The sequence below is a fragment of the Cyanistes caeruleus genome, chromosome 5 (genome assembly GCF_971803275.1).
Source record: "Cyanistes caeruleus chromosome 5, bCyaCae1.hap1.1, whole genome shotgun sequence".
Classification (NCBI taxonomy): domain Eukaryota; kingdom Metazoa; phylum Chordata; class Aves; order Passeriformes; family Paridae; genus Cyanistes; species Cyanistes caeruleus.
Window position 1 is genome coordinate 3731269 of NC_141705.1, and position 18884 is coordinate 3750152.

General features: G+C 40.7%; 1 long non-coding RNA gene across 1 annotated transcript; it reads right to left on the bottom strand.

Annotated features, from left to right (window-relative positions):
• Positions 1-16401: 16401 nt before the first annotated feature.
• Positions 16402-18657, bottom strand: LOC111944827 (uncharacterized). Its single transcript, XR_002871413.2, has 2 exons — positions 18502-18657; positions 16402-16929 (listed from the first exon to the last, which is right to left on the bottom strand). It is a non-coding gene; the product is annotated as an uncharacterized LOC111944827 (long non-coding RNA).
• Between the last annotated feature and the right edge of the window lie 227 nt (positions 18658-18884).

Consider the following 18884-nt stretch of genomic DNA (forward strand, 5'->3'; position numbering starts at 1 on the left):
GTTAAAGATAAATTTATTGCCTAATTCAGTTGAAGATGAAAATGCACAGCTCCCTCTGACTGCTGAGCCGTGAGGGTGAGCAGGACCCTGCTGGGGATGGAGGCTGGAGGCAGCACAGAGCTTTAAGTGATGCACTCCCAGATCCATGAAAGGTTAATTGGGTGGGATTTGTGGCACTCTGAGACAAAAATATATTCTTTTGCAAATCCCTGAGGAATCATGAGCCTGAAGCTCTCCATCACAGCTCCAGCTGCTTGGGAATGCCTGGAGAGATGGGATGGTCACTGTGACACAGCCCTTTCTCATCTTTAAATACATGCAGGACTCACCCACCCTCCCACAAGTGTCTGAGCAAAAAGGTGTTTCATGGCACCACAGCTCACATCTCCCCCTGGCAAACTGGGAGCTGGAGCTTCATATCCCTGCAAGCCTCTCTGTGGAGAAAGTGCACGACTACAAAACAGGGAAGCAGAGATTCCAGCAATTATCCCTCAAAACCTCACAGGCTTCAAGTGGCCTGCTAGAACTCCTTGGTCAGCAAAAGTCAGGGCAAGTAATAAATTAGATAATTATAACGTTTTTAAAATTCTTTGTTTCTTTTTTCTCTCTTGATTCTTCTACTGTGCTTCTTCTGCACTTCTTTTCGCTCGTGGATTTCTCAGCTTTTCTGAGCTGAGCTCCTTGGGGATATTCCCTCACAGGGAGTCCCATTTATTTCAGTTCTCTAGGTCAGGACAAAAACTCCAAAGCCTGTTAGGATCTTGTTTCTCACGTTTATTAGGATGTTATCACAAAACTTGGCAGGTCTCTCCAGACTTTCTGCACAAGTTCAGTTCACTGCAACCTGGCACATTTCTTTCTGATGGTACAGAATGGCCTTTTGGCTCAATTGGCTTTTAAAGCACAAAATGAGCCCAAAATACACAGTTCTTTTATCTTTACACTCATTCTTATCTAATTAACAATAGATATGTAAATTATTTTTCTTAATGACCCAATAACCCATCACCTGTGTGCTGCACTGCTGCATTTTCTATCCAATCACTCATTATTACCCGAAACCCTCTAGAAGAAGAACATGAAGAAGAAAGAAGGAAAAGAAACAACATTCTAAATCCTCTATCTTGTCTTCTGCTTTCTAAACTATTTTAAACTCTAAACTCACTTTTTCACTCAGTGCCTTAAGAAAACTCTCTAATCTATACATTCACACTTTTAGTTTTTCTATTAAATTTCATGTTATATGAAATTCAGTGTTCTGGATCTCAGAGCCAGGCATCAGAGACAAGGGCACACACTCTGTGTTTTACACTCCAACAGGTAATAATGAATTGTGATCAGTTCTCTTTGTGTGTTTTGCAGGGTTCTTACTGACATGGGGTCACCTGATTTAGTTTTGTTACCTGGTGAGCAAATGTTTGTTTGATGCATTTGCTTTCTCGTTCTGTGTGTAATGATAAAGTGTGGAGAATCCTCAAAAAGATCCCCTTGCTGTGGCTAAAATAAAAAGTAGCAGAACAATTCCAAATATGCAAATCATGTTAAGGCTTCTTCGGTTTCAGCTAAACAAAGTGTTTCTCTTGACTCACAATAGTCTTGTAAGATCTAATTAATTTTTTTAATCTACATTTCTCTCAAAATTTCAGTCACTTATTTGCCTTCAAATGATGAAAATTATTTTGTTTTGTGTGTTTGGTTTCTATTTCTTTAGTTGAAGTGGATGGATCTTCACTTCTATCCATCCTTTTCATGGTGATGACATTAGGCAATATTTGCCACATAATTAAAATGTTACACATTTATCATATTTTTTTTTTTTTTTTTTTGGTAATTGGAACTCTTCTGAAGTCAGACATTTCCCTTGTTCTTTTTTCACTGCATAAATGGCTATTCAAATCCATATACATTCTGGAATTTATTTTGATCCGTGGTTTTAAAAAGCAGCAGTCATGAATTCTTTGATGTTTATCAAATTCCTTGCCTAATTGCAAACCTCATTTCTGAGTTTCTTCTCTAATTTGCGCATTAGAAATGAATGTCAGCAGTTTTCACAGGAGAAATACAAAGAACAAATTACATTTTAGCAGCAGGGTATAGCAGCAGCTTGTGATATTAATTTGTATTGTGTACAACAGGCAGGGAACATTTGGGTGAGCAACTGAAAAGAAAATGCTATCTGCAAGATATGTCACAAAACATGATGTCAGATTTCCTGAGGAGCCTGGGAGAAATATCACAGCGACATGAAAGCGCCAGATTTCTAAATGCCTTGGCCCATGGGAACAAACATTCAAAACTGCAAGTAAGGCATCTGCAATCTGGTTTCTGCAAGGCTAAGAATAAAATCAGCATTATTTGTGCCCCACGATGCCTGTGGGATGGAATGTGCTGGTTGTGTAACTGCCCTGGCTTTCCTGCTGCTCTAACAACGCATCCCTGTGTCAAATTGCTGGCATTTATGGATTTATTGCAAGCCCTGGGGAAATACACCACAACTTAACAAGTGGGAAAGTGAAAGAATGCCCAAAGTAACAGGCTAATGTAAGGTCCAAAGGAATTACAGCAATAATTTCCCTCATAATTGGAAGAAGCAACATGGGCTCATAAAGGAGCAGCAGAGTGGTGCGGTGTTCATTTTATGTTATACATATGAATATATATATATGACAATTTTCTGTCTAAAATGATCTTCAGAATCATGAAAAAGAAAATAAAAATAAAAAAAATATAGGTTCAAAATATATATAATATATTTTATATATTATATATAATATAAATATATAATATATAAAATTATATAATTTATATGATATATAAATATTAAATATATATAATATTATATATAATATTATATATATATATATATATATATATATATATATATATATAGGTTCAAAACCCCACTCAAAACCAAACCAAACCAAACCAAATTAACAAACAAAAATTTCTGCCCTCTTCTAGGAAGTAGAAATAGAAAATCACATTCAAAGATGTGATGTCTTGTAATAGAAATAAAAAATAAAAATGCATAGGGATCTTAAATGATAATTCAGTTTATCTCTTATCCTCAGGGATCTGCTAGCTGGAAATTATTCTTAATAGCTTGCCTTACTCTGTGTATATTGAATAAAATTTTTTTGCCTTTGTAGTTTCCTCTGGTGTGTCTGAAGATCCTGCCCCAGCCTCACCTGCTGTTGTTTTCTCTAGGCTCAGTCACTGCTGTTTCTTCATTTTTTCCCCTTTGGTGTTGTCCTGGTTTCAGGTGTGGTGTTCAAGCCATGGAATCACAGAACTGTTTGGGTTGGAAGGGACATTAAAGTTCCAACCCTGTCCATGGGCAGGGACAGCTCCCACTATCCCAGGTTGCTCCAAGCTCCATCCAACCTGGCCTTGGGCACTTCCAGGGATCCAGGGGCAGCCACAGCTTCTCTGGGCAACAAAACATGAGCACATTAGTATATCACTATTAGTATATTATTTTATATATATATATATATATATAAAATATTAGCATTTTGCAGCCCAGGATAAGGTTTGTCCTTCTCCAGAAATGTGATTTTGTTTGGTTTACTCTGAGTTTCCATTAACAGTTTTCACTTTGAAGTTCAATAAATCTCTTTTCAGTGGATTTGCTGTTGAACCAGTTTTCCATATTCTGCATTTATAAAGCAGATTACCACTGTCTACATATGGAAAGCTGCACTTGTTTGTAATAAGTAGCACCATGGTTCCCATCTTTATTAATAATACCCAGAATTCAACCTATCCTCTCCAATAGTCCAAAATTTTAGTTTGTCTATAACTCTAAAATCACAATATTTTATTAATCGAGGTTAGAGTATGTGTAATACCACCAAACTCAAGAGAGTTTCAGTGTCATGTGGCTCTGTCTGAACTGAACCTTTTACATCCTGAGGACAGTTTTTCAGCTCTTTCTGAACTCTCTGTAGAGAACTTACACCCTCTGGACACTCTGCTGATGCTTTCACATCTTACCTTGAGGATGTTCTCTACCATAACACAAAAATGTTATCACAGAAGTAAAAAATAAAGTGTTCATAAAAGTAAAGATTTGACATCAACAGTTATTCCTCTTAAAATTATCATTGAAAGGAAAATCGACTGGCCTGAAACATTTCTTGTTGCTGAACAGGTTCATGTTTAGTCCTGATTTCCTCAGTGTCTCTGCTTATCCTGGGATGCTGATAATTCTTTAGTGCTGAACTTAGAGGGTTTTAAGAGGACAGTCAATATGTTTTGGGGTTTGGGTGGGTTTTTTTTATTTGTGTGGTGTTTTGTTTCTTTGTTTGTGGGATTTTTCTGGGTTTGGTTTGAGTTTTTTTGTTTGGAACTTTTATTCATTCAGGTTTCCATTCTATAGAAGAATCACAACCTGTTTGGGAGTTACTAAAACCAGTCCTCTCCATAAAGGTAATTAAACAATATAAAGTTATATGAGAACTTTTAATACCTCCTCCCACACCCACCTGTGTTTTATATGTGATTTTGTTACCTCTTGCCTTATCCAGCTTGGCCTTTTTGCTCTGTGCAAGTTTTACCTGTGTACCTGACCTCAGATAATTATTTTAGTGAAGGCTGAAGCAAAAAAGACATTAAACATTGTGACCTCCTGGCATTAACTTGACAACCCCCACTTTATGTTGAAGCATGATGGAAACTTCCCTTGTTTTTCACTTGCTACTAATGAATCTTAGAGCTGCCAAGAACAGATTTTTTTGCCTCTTGTTAGTTTTCCCTTCTATTTTGTACCAGCTTTGCTGATCTTCATGTTCTGATTCAGTTGTTCAGTTGGGGAAACAAAACACTTTGTTCTAGCAACATATATTAATTAATTTTTAGCTTCAATGCATTCATCTAAGGGTATATGTAAAAGTAATTTTGGAAAAAAATCATTTAATAGAATCATAAAATATCCCAAGTTGGAAGGGCCCCACAAAGATCATCGAGTCCTGACCCTGCACAGACACCCAACAATCCCACCCTGGGCATCCCTGGCAGCGCTGTCCAAACTCTCCTGGAGCTCTGGCAGCCTTGGTGCCCATTCCCTGGGGAGCCTGGGCAGTGCCAGCACCCTCTGGGGAAGGACCTTTCCCTGATCTCCAACCTAAATCTCCTACTAAAGAGATTTTACTTCTTTTTGGAGCAATGCTCTAGCATTTGACCTGGGGGCCTCTGGCTTCTGAATTTCCTCTGTTTAAGGAGAGAGCATGTTTTCATTGTTTATTCTGAGTGGCTGGAATTCTGATCATGTTTGTAATGTTCTCTGCCTAAAGCATTCCATAAACACTTTTCTAGCTGAATAAATATGAAAGGCATCAACATGCAAATTCATCTTTCCCTCTTCTAATCCCAAATTGCAATATGGTGCTTTCAAGTTCTGCATTGAGAGTTTTTCCCCTCCTGCTCTTCTCCTTCACAATCTTTTCTTTAATTAGGCTGTTTTTTTTAAAAAAAAAAAACAGAAAAGAAATTAAAAATAAATGACGTGTGAAAATGTTGTTTTGTCACATTAATTTCACAGATGGTGGAGGCTCCTTCAACGAATGTACCAGCATTAATCCTATTCTCTTCCTTCTGCTAACTAAGACCTATCCTGCTGGAAAGCCAGTCATATTGGGATAAATATTTACAGTGCACATGCAGACAGGCTCATACATTGGGATACAGTGCTTATTTTTTCCTTCTTCATCTTAAATATTGATTATTACTTATTGCATGGGTCATGGCATTCATTGGGTTTTATTCCTAAATGCCTGTTTTTCTACCCAACTCATAAAATCATAGAATCACAGAAAGTTAGGGCTGAAAGGAACCTTCAAGATCATCTTGTTCCAACACTGAAGTCATCCAGCATCATTAGGCTTCAGTTTATTCTTTAGGGAAACAGGGATGAAACTTAATTAGTGGGGAAGTGTTGCACAGGTTTGGTAATTCTAATGGGCATGGTGCTGTGAGTTTGTGTAATTCAGAATAATTTTTTAAAGAAACTCCAGGATAATTTAATAAGCATCAGTTAGAGTGTAGGGTAAGTTTCCAGTCTCATCCACAGTCCCAACAAAGAAAACTTCCTCCATTTTCTCCCCTAAATTTTTGCACTCAGAAGAGCAGATATTTCCTTCTTGCTGGGTTTTTTTTTTTTTGTTTGTTTTTTTTTTTTTTTTGTTTATGCAAGTCAGATGTCTGGCTTGCTCCTGCTTGCACAGTCTGCAATGCAAAACTCTCCCTTCCCTTTTCCACACACACAGAGACAGCCACAAATCTGCTCACCAGAAATCCTTGGCAAATTCCACCAGCCACATAGGAAAAGTCATCTGAAATAAATTTCTATAATGATTTACATAAATGTCGCAAAAATTTTGAAGGTCCTGAACCAGAAGAAAAATAATTAAAGACAGGAAGAAAACACAAAATAAGGAAAGAGGGAAAAGCAAACAAAACTGTGTCATTTAAAGGATTTTAGTCCTTCAGTGAACTTCTACTTGTTTCCAAGCACCCCAAAATTAGGCATTTCTTTACAAAATTCTGTTTGTTTAAAATATTTTTATATCATTCAAAAATGAGAGTTAGGTATTTGATTTTCAGAATGAAGGCTCTAATAGCACTGAATTCCTTTCAACATTTCAAGCCTAAGGAATTCCTGGATTACCTACACATTGCAGACCCACCTTCCATGTAAAAAACAATTCCCAGTTGTACATGACACATGCAAAGTGGAAAATCTGAAACAGGGATGCAAAAGGCCTATTTTAGCTCCTGTGTCATTCTCCTGACTCCCAGTGAGATCCCACTGTCCGTGCTGGTCATGCAGGATGTGCTGGGGAAGGAGATTGCAGCTGGAAATAGAACCATGGAGCCAAGGCACGTGGTGGGGAAGAACTCAGGGCTGTTGGAGCCTGAGACACAGAGTGTGTGCCCTTTTCTCTGATGCCTGGCTCTGAGATCCAGGAGAACACTGAATTTCATATATCATGAAATTTATGGGCATGTTTACATGGTGATACATGAAAACAACTGTTAAAGTTAGATAGAAAAGCTAAAAGTGTGAGTGTGTAGAGAGTTTTCTTGAATCACTGGGTGAAAAAGTTAGTTTAGAGTATAAATTAGTTTAGAGAGCAGAAATCAAGATGGAGGATTTAGGGTGTTGTCTCTTTTCCTTCTTTCTTCTTCATGTTCTTCTCCTAGAGGTTTTTGGGTAATAATGAGTGATTGAATAGAAAATGTCGCAGTGCAGCACACAGGCGTTGGCTCACTGGGTCATTAAGAATAATAATTTACATGTCTATTTTTAATTGGATAAGAATGAGTATAAAGATAAAAGAACTGCATGGTTTGGGGCCATTTTGTGCCTTCAGAGCCAAAGTGAGCCAAAGGGCAGGATGAATTAAACTTGTGCAGAAAGTCTGTAAAGACCTGCTAAGTTTTGTGATAACATCCTAATAAATACGAGAAACAAGATCCTAACGAGCTTTGGAGTTTTCCTCCTGACCCGGAGAACTGAGATAAATGGAACTCCCCATGAGGGAGTATTCCAAAAGAGCTCAGCTCAGAGGAGACTGAGAAATCCAGGTGTGAGAAGTAGAGCAGAATCAAAAACAGAAAAAAAAGTTACAAGGGCATTATGGAATGGGTTTGGAGAAACCCCAACCCCTCTTGTGTTGGCTAAAATGTGAGAAATCTTAATTCCTCCAGCTCCAGGCTGAGGGAAGGTTCATTCTGCACAGCACACCCAGCCAGGGGCAGGAATGATATTAATGAAGTGGAAAAGACCAGTCATTTCTACTGAAAATGATAAGAAAATTCCCTGTAAAAGTTGCAAAAACAGTGCTGGGTCAACTGGAGGAAAAGCAAGAGGAAAGTCTGGTTTGTCAGGCTGGCATCCTCCACTGCTGGGACTGATAATTTACAGCATTGTTATATGAGATGAAATAAAGTCAGCTCCAACCCCATTCAACTCTCTGAAGGTTTTTGCTCTTAAGACACTGGGGTTAAGCTACAAGTTTTTATTTCAGAGGGCTGGTTCTGGTTGTAAGTAAAGTAAACACCTGCATAGCAGGGAGCATGGATCTGTCAGCTTTGGATACTCCAGTGCAAAATTTATTGCATGCTAGTTTATTGATATGATTAATGAAATAGTGTGATGCTGGCTGATGGGGAACAGGGATGTGGGGCATGAGCTACAGTGGGTGGAAGGCCCTGCAGAAATTAATTTATTTCTCTACATTCATTTAGGGTTCTCCCATCAGATACTTAATCTGCCTTTGTCTTGACTTTTTGGGAGAGCGTTCCTGGGAACATCAACATTCAGCCCTATACTGAGCTAAGGACCTTTGCAACAAACATTTTTCTTCCTAAATTTTGTTTCCCAAACTTTTCCCCTTTTCCAAATGGGAAGTAACATTTTATACATGAAAAACAAAACTAATGATGTCATGAATTTAGTCGAGAAATGAGGTAGAACTTTAAAAAGGAGATTCTTTGCACACAGGGTGGGCAGGCCCTGGCACAGGGTGCCCAGAGAAGCTGTGGCTGCCCCTGGATCCCTGGAAGTGCCCAAGGGCTTGGAACAACCTGGGATAGTGGAAGGGTCATAGTCAGGCTTGGAACTGGATGTTCTTTAATGTCTTTTCCAACCCAAACCATTCTGTGATTCTATGAGGGGGATGACATTTGAGGTGTCTCTCAAATGATTTTTCCAATGACTCGTTCATAGAATACTTTCTTACAATAGCAGAATTTATATATGGGTAGGAATTAAAAAAAAAAAAAATGAAAAAAAAAAAGAGACTTTCTCCTGTGATTCAAGACAGCAAAAAATGCACATGGATAGGAAGTGAAATGAGAAAACTACACGGATTTTAGGAAAAAGTAAACGTAGCATGGAGCCCAATTATTTCCAAGTATTATCAGGCTTGTTACTGAGGACATTTTGAAGAAGAGTTTCTCAAACATGACAGGAACTCAGCAGAGGTCTTGATGGGGTCAAGCAATAGCAGTTTTTCAGCTACAACATATTCAAGCACATATCTGAAAAGATTTTGACAAAAAACTTAGAGAAGTCAGGAAAGTTTCAAAAGTTCATCTTTTATCCCGACTAAAGAGGAGATTGTTTTCCTCTTCTCTCTTTCTCTCTCTTCCCTCCCCTCCTTCCCCTACCCAAATATCTTTGCACAAGGCTGCTTTCTTTATGTTCTCCTTTGTTCAGAGGCCATCAAGACCTGATCCTGAGGTCTGGTGAAATGAGTGAGAAAAGCAGGACTTCAGGACCTTCCTCTTCATCACTTGGATGAGCCCAGGCAGCTGCACCAGCCCTGGAGAGCAGAGACAATTGCAGGAAATTGGCAGCACAAGGAACTCACGCAGAACTCGGCGGAGAAGCGCCCAAACTTTGGGAGGCAGATTGCCACTGAGGAATCACAGATGCACCAGCTCAAAACAGAATTTTGAAGTGTTTTTCTCATCTTTAGAGCTGTATCTTACTCACACTGAGCTGGAGAAAAGAGAGGGGGATTTCTGAGAGGGCTGATCTGCCGAAAAACTGTATTGGCCTAATTCTGGAACTCGAAATAGGACCCAGATGAACCTGTAAAATTTCACTCCTAGGGGTGAAGTTAAATGTGATAAAATGTGTACAACTACCAAACCTCATTACTTCCTCCATATGTTTTCCTTAGATGTCCCAGCTACTGACAAAAAATTGCTGAGAGCCTCCATCTTGCAGCTTGTTTAAGTAACAAAAGGCTGAGAAGAGAAATATGAAGACTTCTTTAAAACTGAGAGGCAGTTTTAAAGAAGTTTTTCTTTAAAACTGTGAGGCAGGTTAAGATAATGTCCTGGTTCCTATATCAAATGGTGTTTCAGTTTTCTGATATTGCTAAGACAGAAGAGTTTGGAACAGTGTATTAAAAATCAGAATAATTTTCTTATAAAACATCAGGATTTAATGAAAACCAAGTAATATGATTTATAGGAATGAGTCACTGAGTTGCAAGAATTTAACAAGGAAAATATTACCAAGTATCAATATTTTTTTTAAAAAAAATATCTCTGTTAATAAAATTAATAGTATTTTGGGAAACAGAACTCCACAATTACCAAGATGACATAAAAATTGTAGGAAAACTCTTCTTGTAGGAAAATTTAGGAAGCTCCCACATTAATCATTGAATCACAGAATGGTTTGGGTTGGAAGGCACCTTTAACATCATCTGGATTCCACCCCATGCCATGGGAAAGGATGCCACCCCCAAGATCAATTAGTAACTGGATTAATAAAAACAGTCACATGTAAATAAATGTTTATTAAGGAACCTCTCCAGGCTGCATGGGTATCTTTTCCTTGTGGAACACCTTTGGGAAGAGGCTGCCACGTGGGATGGGTGGTAACTGGCACTTGGGTATAAAAGGCGTTCCGTGACATTTTCTGAGCCGTGTCTCAGGTTTCCATGGGAATTTCATACCCAGATGCTTTAAAGAAAACTGCAATAAAAAGCAATGTGCATTTTGTGTCTACAGCTGGCAATCAAACTTGAGGTCAAGCTCACCTGATGGACTTTAGCAGGTGGGAAATGAGAAAGAAAAAACCAGCTTATAAAAGCCCAGCTGCAGCATGGACTGAGTGCTTTAACATGGTGCACCTGCCCAGTTTAACATAAAAAATTACTTTTTTTGTTTGACTAAAATTTGAGAACCACTAGAGTCTAATCCACTAAAAAAAAAATATAGCAGGCTCTTGTGGCTGCATCTATGTAAAAAACTGAGTCTAAAACTCCAGAATTTTGACTAAGGAAAGACTGAAGTTTCTATGCTCAGGCCATAGAGGATGAGAACTTGGCATTTTTTGGATCAGCAATGTTCTTACCCCAACTTCAGCTTACGCCAAAGTTTTTAACTGCTGCAGGAGCAATTCTGGGAAATATCCACACTAATGGTAGCCTTCCATATGTACACACCATCTGAAAATGCTCCTTTTTCCCTTCCCATCAGGACTATTTAGAGACAAGTGGCATTTTAGCTGTCTTTTCTAACAGCCTCTCTGTGTCAAAGTTTTCAGACGTGTCACATTTTCTGTTTATTGGTCTAAAAAAATAAAATAAAAGTAGTTTTGAGGAGCTCAGTGAAGAAGCAATCGAGGTGTTGGAGATTCCTGGGTTCAGCTCTCTCAGCAAGCTCAGGGAGGGAGTGAAGTGCTGTGATTTCAGCTCTGTGGTGAATGAATGCTGGGCCCTCATTCATAAACACAACCAAAAACCCTTCATTTTTACCCATTTCATCAAATCCTTTTAGACTCTCCAAACATGATTATTTCACACAATATGTCAAATATATTCAGACAGTATTCAATAAATAAAGGTCACAAAGAAAAATGGATTTTTACTCTGTCTCTCATGGCAAAATCCACCAGCCTGTGTTCCATATTGGTGGATAGGGAATTTTATGTTTGTAACTCAAATTTGTGAACTCTCCTCCATATATTGGAAGACATAAGTCTATAAATCTTTATATTGATTATAGGTTGCAACTAGAGAGGCAAAAAAAGTAGAGTCCTGCTATAATACATATATCAGAGCTTCATATGATGGATGGACTTAAACCTAATATTTAAAATATGTACTAGACTGAGGTGTGTTTTACAGGACAACTGACTTTCTAAACTTGCTTTATCAAGCAATGCAATTTTTTACTATATTTATTGATTCAGAAACTGTTAAGGAAAGAGGATGGGAGCAGATAAACTGCTAAGGAGCTGCCTCTCTGCAGACTTTCTAGTGCCAGGAGGCTCCAGAACTTAAAGTTGTCAGTTTTCAGTTAATCAGAATTTTATAGAGACTGACCCCATTCTTTTGGAGCCTCCTGGCACTAGAAAGTCTGCAGAGAGGCAGCTCCTTAGCAGTTTATCTGCTCCCCTCAGTATTCCAGCATTAAGGAGGACGAGGGATGTAAGAAGCCACAGCTGAGTTTATTTTATCTTAATGATGCAGCCTGCAGCCTCAGCCCCGTGGAGCCAGTGCCCCCCGAGGCTGACAGCAAACACCGAGCAGAAGCCTATTGTTTGCTGAATGTATCCATCAGGAGATTATTGTGCTTGGCCAAGTTGCTTCACTTTCTCTGTGCTGAAAGTATAAGCCCAGGAATCCTCTGCTCCACTCGAGAGGCATTTTGTGTTTAGTTAAGCAAACATTCATGTAATTGCAAGATTAGTTCTGGAGGGGGATGTTGCTCAGATGGATGAGTGATGCTCTGGAGAAGTGGCATTTGTTACCAGACATGTTTCTATTGCTGATATTTTATTTTATTTTATTTTTACTAATCATTGCCCACTTTCCCATTCATATTCTGTAGCCCACTAGAGACTGCATGTCATACAAAGTGCAGGCCCACTGCACTCTGTCACCAAGGGCAATTCCCTCTGAGGTCAATACTGTGCTGAGAGGAAAAAATCAATGTCTTACTCACTTGATCTACAGCAGAACAGAGACAAATTTCTTTTCCCTCTCCATTGTACTCTACAGAGCTCCTTTATTGATCCGAATTCCCAGTGCCAATCCACTTATTTCACATGCCTTGCTCAGAAGCTGTTTTCAAGTCCTTTCTTGTGCTAACCTACTGTAATGATAAAAGCAACATATGTGGAGGGAAAGAACTGCCTTGGAACTGGGTGGCAGTGCTGGTTTGGGATCTTTGGGTTGAACTGAAGCCATTAGCATGGAGTGCAGCTGGGTGTGTCCCTGCTGTGCAGTGTCCAGGATGGGAATATGAGGATGGGGAGAGCACAGCCTTGCTGGTGAGCCAGTCTGCCTCAGCTCATTCACCCAGAGACTCTTGGAGAGATTTTCACACTGGCTGCAGTCTGATGAACTTGTGCTGTTTGTAGGAAGTTGCCTTAGGTGTTTCTGTGTCTGGTCTCAGGCAAAGGGGTAGGAACATGTTGTATCCTGGCTGAGAAATTCCCTGTTCTCACCTTCAGTCCTCACCTCACTCCACCAACAATCCTGCAGCCAGGGAGAATGATGCTGCCACCCCCTTTCCAAAGAGGGGTGTGAAGTGGTTTGATGGGGCAGGTATTGCTTTTATTCCCTGATCCCCCTTTCCCAAATAGGTGACATATATTGGTGAGTGGAGATGAGGAGGTCTTGATGAGCTCGTGGTGTCTGCAGGAATTTTCTTCTCACTTCTAGTAGAAAAGAGGTCTCAGGCAGCTTTTGAAGAACAGGGCAGGACATGAAAGCAGTTCCCAGGGGATGTTGGTGGAGGTGTGCAGGGGCTGGAGGTCAGGAACAGATGATTTCTGAACCTGGAGATAAAGTTCTCTGGACTATAAATTTCCAGACATGCAGAAATTGTGGCAGTGCTTGGATCTGCTCTGGAAACCAGAGGCTGGTCTGTTCCATTGGGCAGAGCCAGCTGGAATACTATAGAAATATCAGTCACAATACTGCTAAACATACCTAACTTTTGTTTAATTCTGCTTTGATTACTTCCCCAAATTCAAGTGGTGGTCAGTCAGCAGATGTAAGGTGGAGGAATGTCAATACAAACAGAGGTTGGTGCACTTGGGAACTGCAGTTATTGAAATTGGGACCCACAATAGGAGGTTTTATTGTCACAGATAAAGCACAGAAACCTCCAGCTGTTCCCACCTGCTGACCAGAGCAGTGTCCACCCCTGTGTGGGCACTGGTGAGGCCCCACCTCAAATCCTGGGGTCAGCTTTGGGCCCCTCATGACGAAAAAGACATTGAGGGGCTGGAGAGAGTCCAGGGAAGGGAACGGAGCTGGGGAAGAGTCTGGAGCCCCAGGAGAGGCTGAGGGAGCTGGGAAAGGGGCTCAGCCTGGAGAAAAGGAGGCTCAGGGGGCCCTTCTGGCTCTGCACAAGTCCCTGCCAGGAGGGGACAGCCGATGGGGTCGGGCTCTGCTCCCAGGGAACAGGGACAGGAGGAGAGGGAACAGCCTCAGGCTGTACTGAGTGAGGATTAGATTGGAAACTGAGGAAAATTTCTTCCTGGGAAGGGTTGTCAAGCACTAGAGGGTGCCCAAGGGAGTGGTGGAGTCCCCATCCCTGGAGGGATTTAAAACCATGTGAATGTGTCACTTGAGGACAAAGTTTAGTGGTGGCCTTGGCAGTGCTGAGTTAACACTCAGACTTGATCTTGCAGATCTATTTCAACCTGAACAATTCTATGATTTCATGATTTTATTTGATGATGTTAAACCTTTGCCTTCTTTTTTTTCTTTTTTTTCATGTACAAAAGCACAGCATCACAGAAGAGGTTGGATTCAGCAAGACCTCTGTGTGTTGAGTGATCCACCCTCTGCTTTTGCTTTTAAATCTAAGCACACCATATTCCTTGCACCTTTCCCTGTAATTTCTCTGTTCTCCACCATGTTCACCACCCTTCCTTGCACTGGAGAGCCTCAAACTGGGCACAGCACTCACAAATGCCAAATACAAGGCAACATCATAGAAAACACTGCTTAAATTATGTGGGAACAAGACAAGAATTCATTCTGTCTTCTGTCTAAACCACTTTCCCAGCAGATTAATACATCAAGAGCACTAATACACCAAGAGTATTAATACATCTAAAACTGGTATGGCCCTGCTCAGCTCTTGTTTTAACAAAAGAATGAGAAGCAGCAGTTCCAACACTCAAAGTTGGCAGGGAAATGAAGAGCAGCATTAACCCAAGCTCATCTCTGATGTAAAAAAATGCTCCAGCCCTAAGTGTGTGTGATGTGGAAAGCAGAAACTCCCTGGAAGTGAAATGATCTTGATAAGCAAGGGACTGAAAGATAGGAAATCATCACAGGTAACAGATGCAGAGTCTCAGCAGGTTTTGGATCCAAACTTGTCATGAAATTTGACAAAAGTCTTGACAGCTTTTCTCAAGCCCACACCAGTGACACCAGTAATTCTCAGCTATGGAATGCCCATTGTCAGGAAATATTTGGAATACAACAATCATTTCTGCAAAGCACAAGTGGATACATGTGAGGTATGGATTTATATGGATTTATATGGATTTATATGGAGCTGTCTTTAAGGCATTACCCCATGTTTTTTCTTCTGCTTTGGGAAGAGGGCAGGGGCAGGATGGGATATTGGGAACAAATTCTTTGATGTGAAGGTGGGGAGGCCCTGGCACAGGGTGCCCAGAGAAGCTGTGGCTGCCCCTGGATCCCTGCAAGTGCCCAAGGCCAGGTTGGATGGGGCTTGGAGCAGCCTGGGACAATGGGAGCTGTCCCTGCCCATGGCAGGGGGTGGGACTGGGTGATTTTTTGATGTCTCTTCCAATCCAAACCATTCCATAATTCCATGATCATAACCCCTGGATAACTCTTGAAGTATTCCCAACTGAGCCAAACCAAACAATCTTGGGAATTCGTGCTCAGCTCCTCAGGCAAAGCCGTTTACACCGAGACAACACATTAGTAATTATTTTATTTTTTCCCCAAGAAAACTACAGCTGTACTTCACATAAGCAGGTAGGAATGTTCAGGATGGGGTTTTCACAGTGACAGTGAAAATATTTTGCTCTTCTGTATGGAGATCCTGAAATCCTTTAAACAAATTGATAAAATTTCAAATGGGTAATTCAAAAACAACATTATTTTGATTTCAGAGCTAGAGATGCTAAAGCATAAAGACATTAAATATTAGCCAGTATCTATTTCCAGGGACAAGCTGGAAATAGATTAAAAATGTCCCAACATCAAGGTAAGGTTTTATGTCCCAGCATAATTTTAATTTTCAATGCCTTTATGGACAGAATGGTATAAGGGCTTATTTTGATTAAAAATTTTATTAAATTGAATTGTTGTGGGTGTTTTTATTGACTTCTGAGGTAATACTTTTAAAACATTTTTGTTTCACTTTGCACTGCTCAAATTGTTTTTCCTTATTCAGTAATGTTCAAAAATGTTTGTGAATTATTCAGTAGAATGTTTTTATTCTTCATTAACCATGCTTGGGACTGTGCTTTCTACATTTCAGCTAATGCTTTCAAAGTGAAATGCCTGGAACTGGGCAGTGAAATCCATGCTGAAGCAGATAATACAGCATTACAATTTGAAAATGTTTGCTTTAGGTACCATACAAATGTCCTTGCCAGTTTCCAGTTTATGGACACCTTTCCAAATCAAATTTTCTTTGGTTAGCAGGGACTAAGAGTAGAAGCTCTGCTGGAAAACAATCTTTCAGCTTTTCAATATCATATTTTCCCCTTGGAATGCTGTGGAAATTCCAAACGCTTTGTAGGGATTAGGGTGAAATCAATGATCTACATGAGACATGACTATTTTTTAAAATCATTTATGGATATTATAAATATTGTAATAAATCATTGTACTGAATCACTCAATGCATTAATGTTCATTTGTAGAGTTTCTTATTCTTGTATCTCTTTTATTGGTTGAATACAATATAAATTACATTACTGTAATGTAATACAGGTTCTCTCTGTAGCTGTCACATATCCAAAGGTGCCCCATGGAAAAAGCTTTAGGATTATGCACCCCCTCCCTGTCAGCAGGTGCCCATCCACCCCAGTGACCCCACAATTCCTGCTGTTGGCTTTGGCACTAAATTTTGCAGTAGCACCAGCCCTTGATGAAAGTTTCAGAGAGCTGTGGTTAGCCAGGGGCAGCTGAGTCCCACATGCATTTATAGAATCTCAGAACTCTTCAGGCTGGAAAAGACTTTCACTGGACCCTGATCTTTCCACACACTATGGAATCCACCCCAGGCCACCAGCCTTGATTTTCAAGTTGCCAAATGTTTCCAGTGGCTCAGGTGATTGGAAATATCCTCAGCACTCCAAGGTGAGCACAGTGATTAGAATCTTCTTTTCCCTCTCTGGAAATGAAGTTTCTTCCCAAAGGAAGTGCAGACAATTGTGAAGTGGTCTGAATTCTGAAAAGAAAGTGAACAAAAAGCATAAGGACATGAATTCAGTGAGTTTGGCATTGAAATCAGACTGACTGCTGCTTTCACATCAAGGTGAATTATACTGAACACCTGTCATGTTTGAATTCAGTTATAATACAGAATTTAAAAAAAAAATAAAATCCCTATTTTCACATTTAAAGTGTCTGCTTAATACAGTGATGACAATTAAGCTAATTACTGCTGCAAACAGTCAGGAGTCAATGGCATGCACTGAAAAATCAAAATCTCTGTTCCAGAGAATTCACAGCATCCATTGATTTGTCACTGAGTTTTTATGGGGGAAGGAGATGCTGCCATGGGAAGAAGTGCTGGTATTTGTCCTGACACTGAAGAACTTCCCTTGGGAATCCCAGTCTGAACTTTGAGGTTGGTGTAGATTATTTGGGGTTCTGGATCCATTATTTAATCTGCCTCATGTGGTCAGGGTGAAGTGGACAGGCTGCAGGCAGAGAAGTAATTTCATTTGCCCAGGACTATCCTGAATAAATTAGAAAGACAGGCTGGGCCCTGTTGATTGCAAGAAGGTCCCAGTAACAAATCCTCATGTCCATGCTCTCCCCCTGCACTCAGAGATTTCACTCGTGTGGGTTACACTGCATTGCAGGTCACAGCACAAATTTAATTACATCCTGATAAAATCGATTTGCAGTTCTTCTACTGCTTAAGTGGAGAACAGAAAACTACTGAGAAAGGCTCCCAGCTGGAAAAAGTTCTCAAGCATAAAATTACAACTGCATTTTCAAATGTTCTTCTGATTTGGGATGTGGGAAAGGTTGATGGGCTGATCCCAGGCTGTGCAGGACAGGGGAGTTCTGCTGTCAGCAGTAGAACTGTGCTCCCTTCTGCCAGCTGAGTTCCATCTTTTCTCACACAGATCAAGCAGAATTTGTTTTTTTAGGAAAACAGCACTGGCTACAGACTTTAATCCCAGCACCCAACCTCCCCCTTGTCTGCTATATTAAAATTCAACACAATTTGTGGTGACTCAACGTTGTTTCTGTCTCCAGTGGCAACGTGACATCCTTTGGGACATCCAAGAATTATCTCACTGGCATAAGGCACCCACCATTTACATTACAGGAAAAGTCTTGTGACCAGAACTGGGATTTGAAAGGACAATATTTAATTTCAAGGGGAGCCAGACAACATTTCAAAACGTGGCTCAGCACAGCTGGGATGTAGGAGATGTTAAAAAGCAGGTTGTCCCTGATTTCTGGAGCAGAGAACAGGCACTCAGGGGATCCAGCTGTAACAACAGCTGCCTGGGTGATCTGGGACACTTGAATTCCTGGTCCTGCTCCAGTCTGGTTCCAGAAGGGACCAACTGGATCCCATGGAGCAAGAGCCATGGGTGTTGCCAGCTGTAGTGGCAGAGAGCACCCAAGCTGTCATTTAGTGCTGGCTGAGCATCCCAGGGAGGCGCTTCCCAACCCACCTGTGCTGGAAGTGGGCAGCCCTCCCTTTAAATCACTCCTACAAGCCATGCACCCCGTCTGTAACACCCTGCCTGTGCTTATTTTCCTTTTTATTCATTACCTGGCTGCTTGGGCTGCTCTGCCTGGTCCCCACCCGGCCAGAGCTCCATCCCTGCCCGTCCCGGAGGATGCTTGGCGTGGATCCCACCTGGAGCGCTCAGCGGTGCCTCTGACAGCTCCAAACCAGGGGATGCAGCGGCAGCTCCCCATCCTCACACGTTTCCATGACAGCCAAAAGCTTTCCTGACATGCTTCTACCACCCTCTTGTGTTGGCTCGCTATAAGAACAGGATTTATTCCGTTTTACGCTCGTTCTGCGTTTTGGTGGCGTCCCAGTTGACATCTAACAATTTTCCTCCTGGACATCCTTCACAGAGCACAAAGGACTGGAAAAGAGGATAAACCCTTTGTGAGGGTGGGGCTTCTCAGTAATTTTGTTGTAGG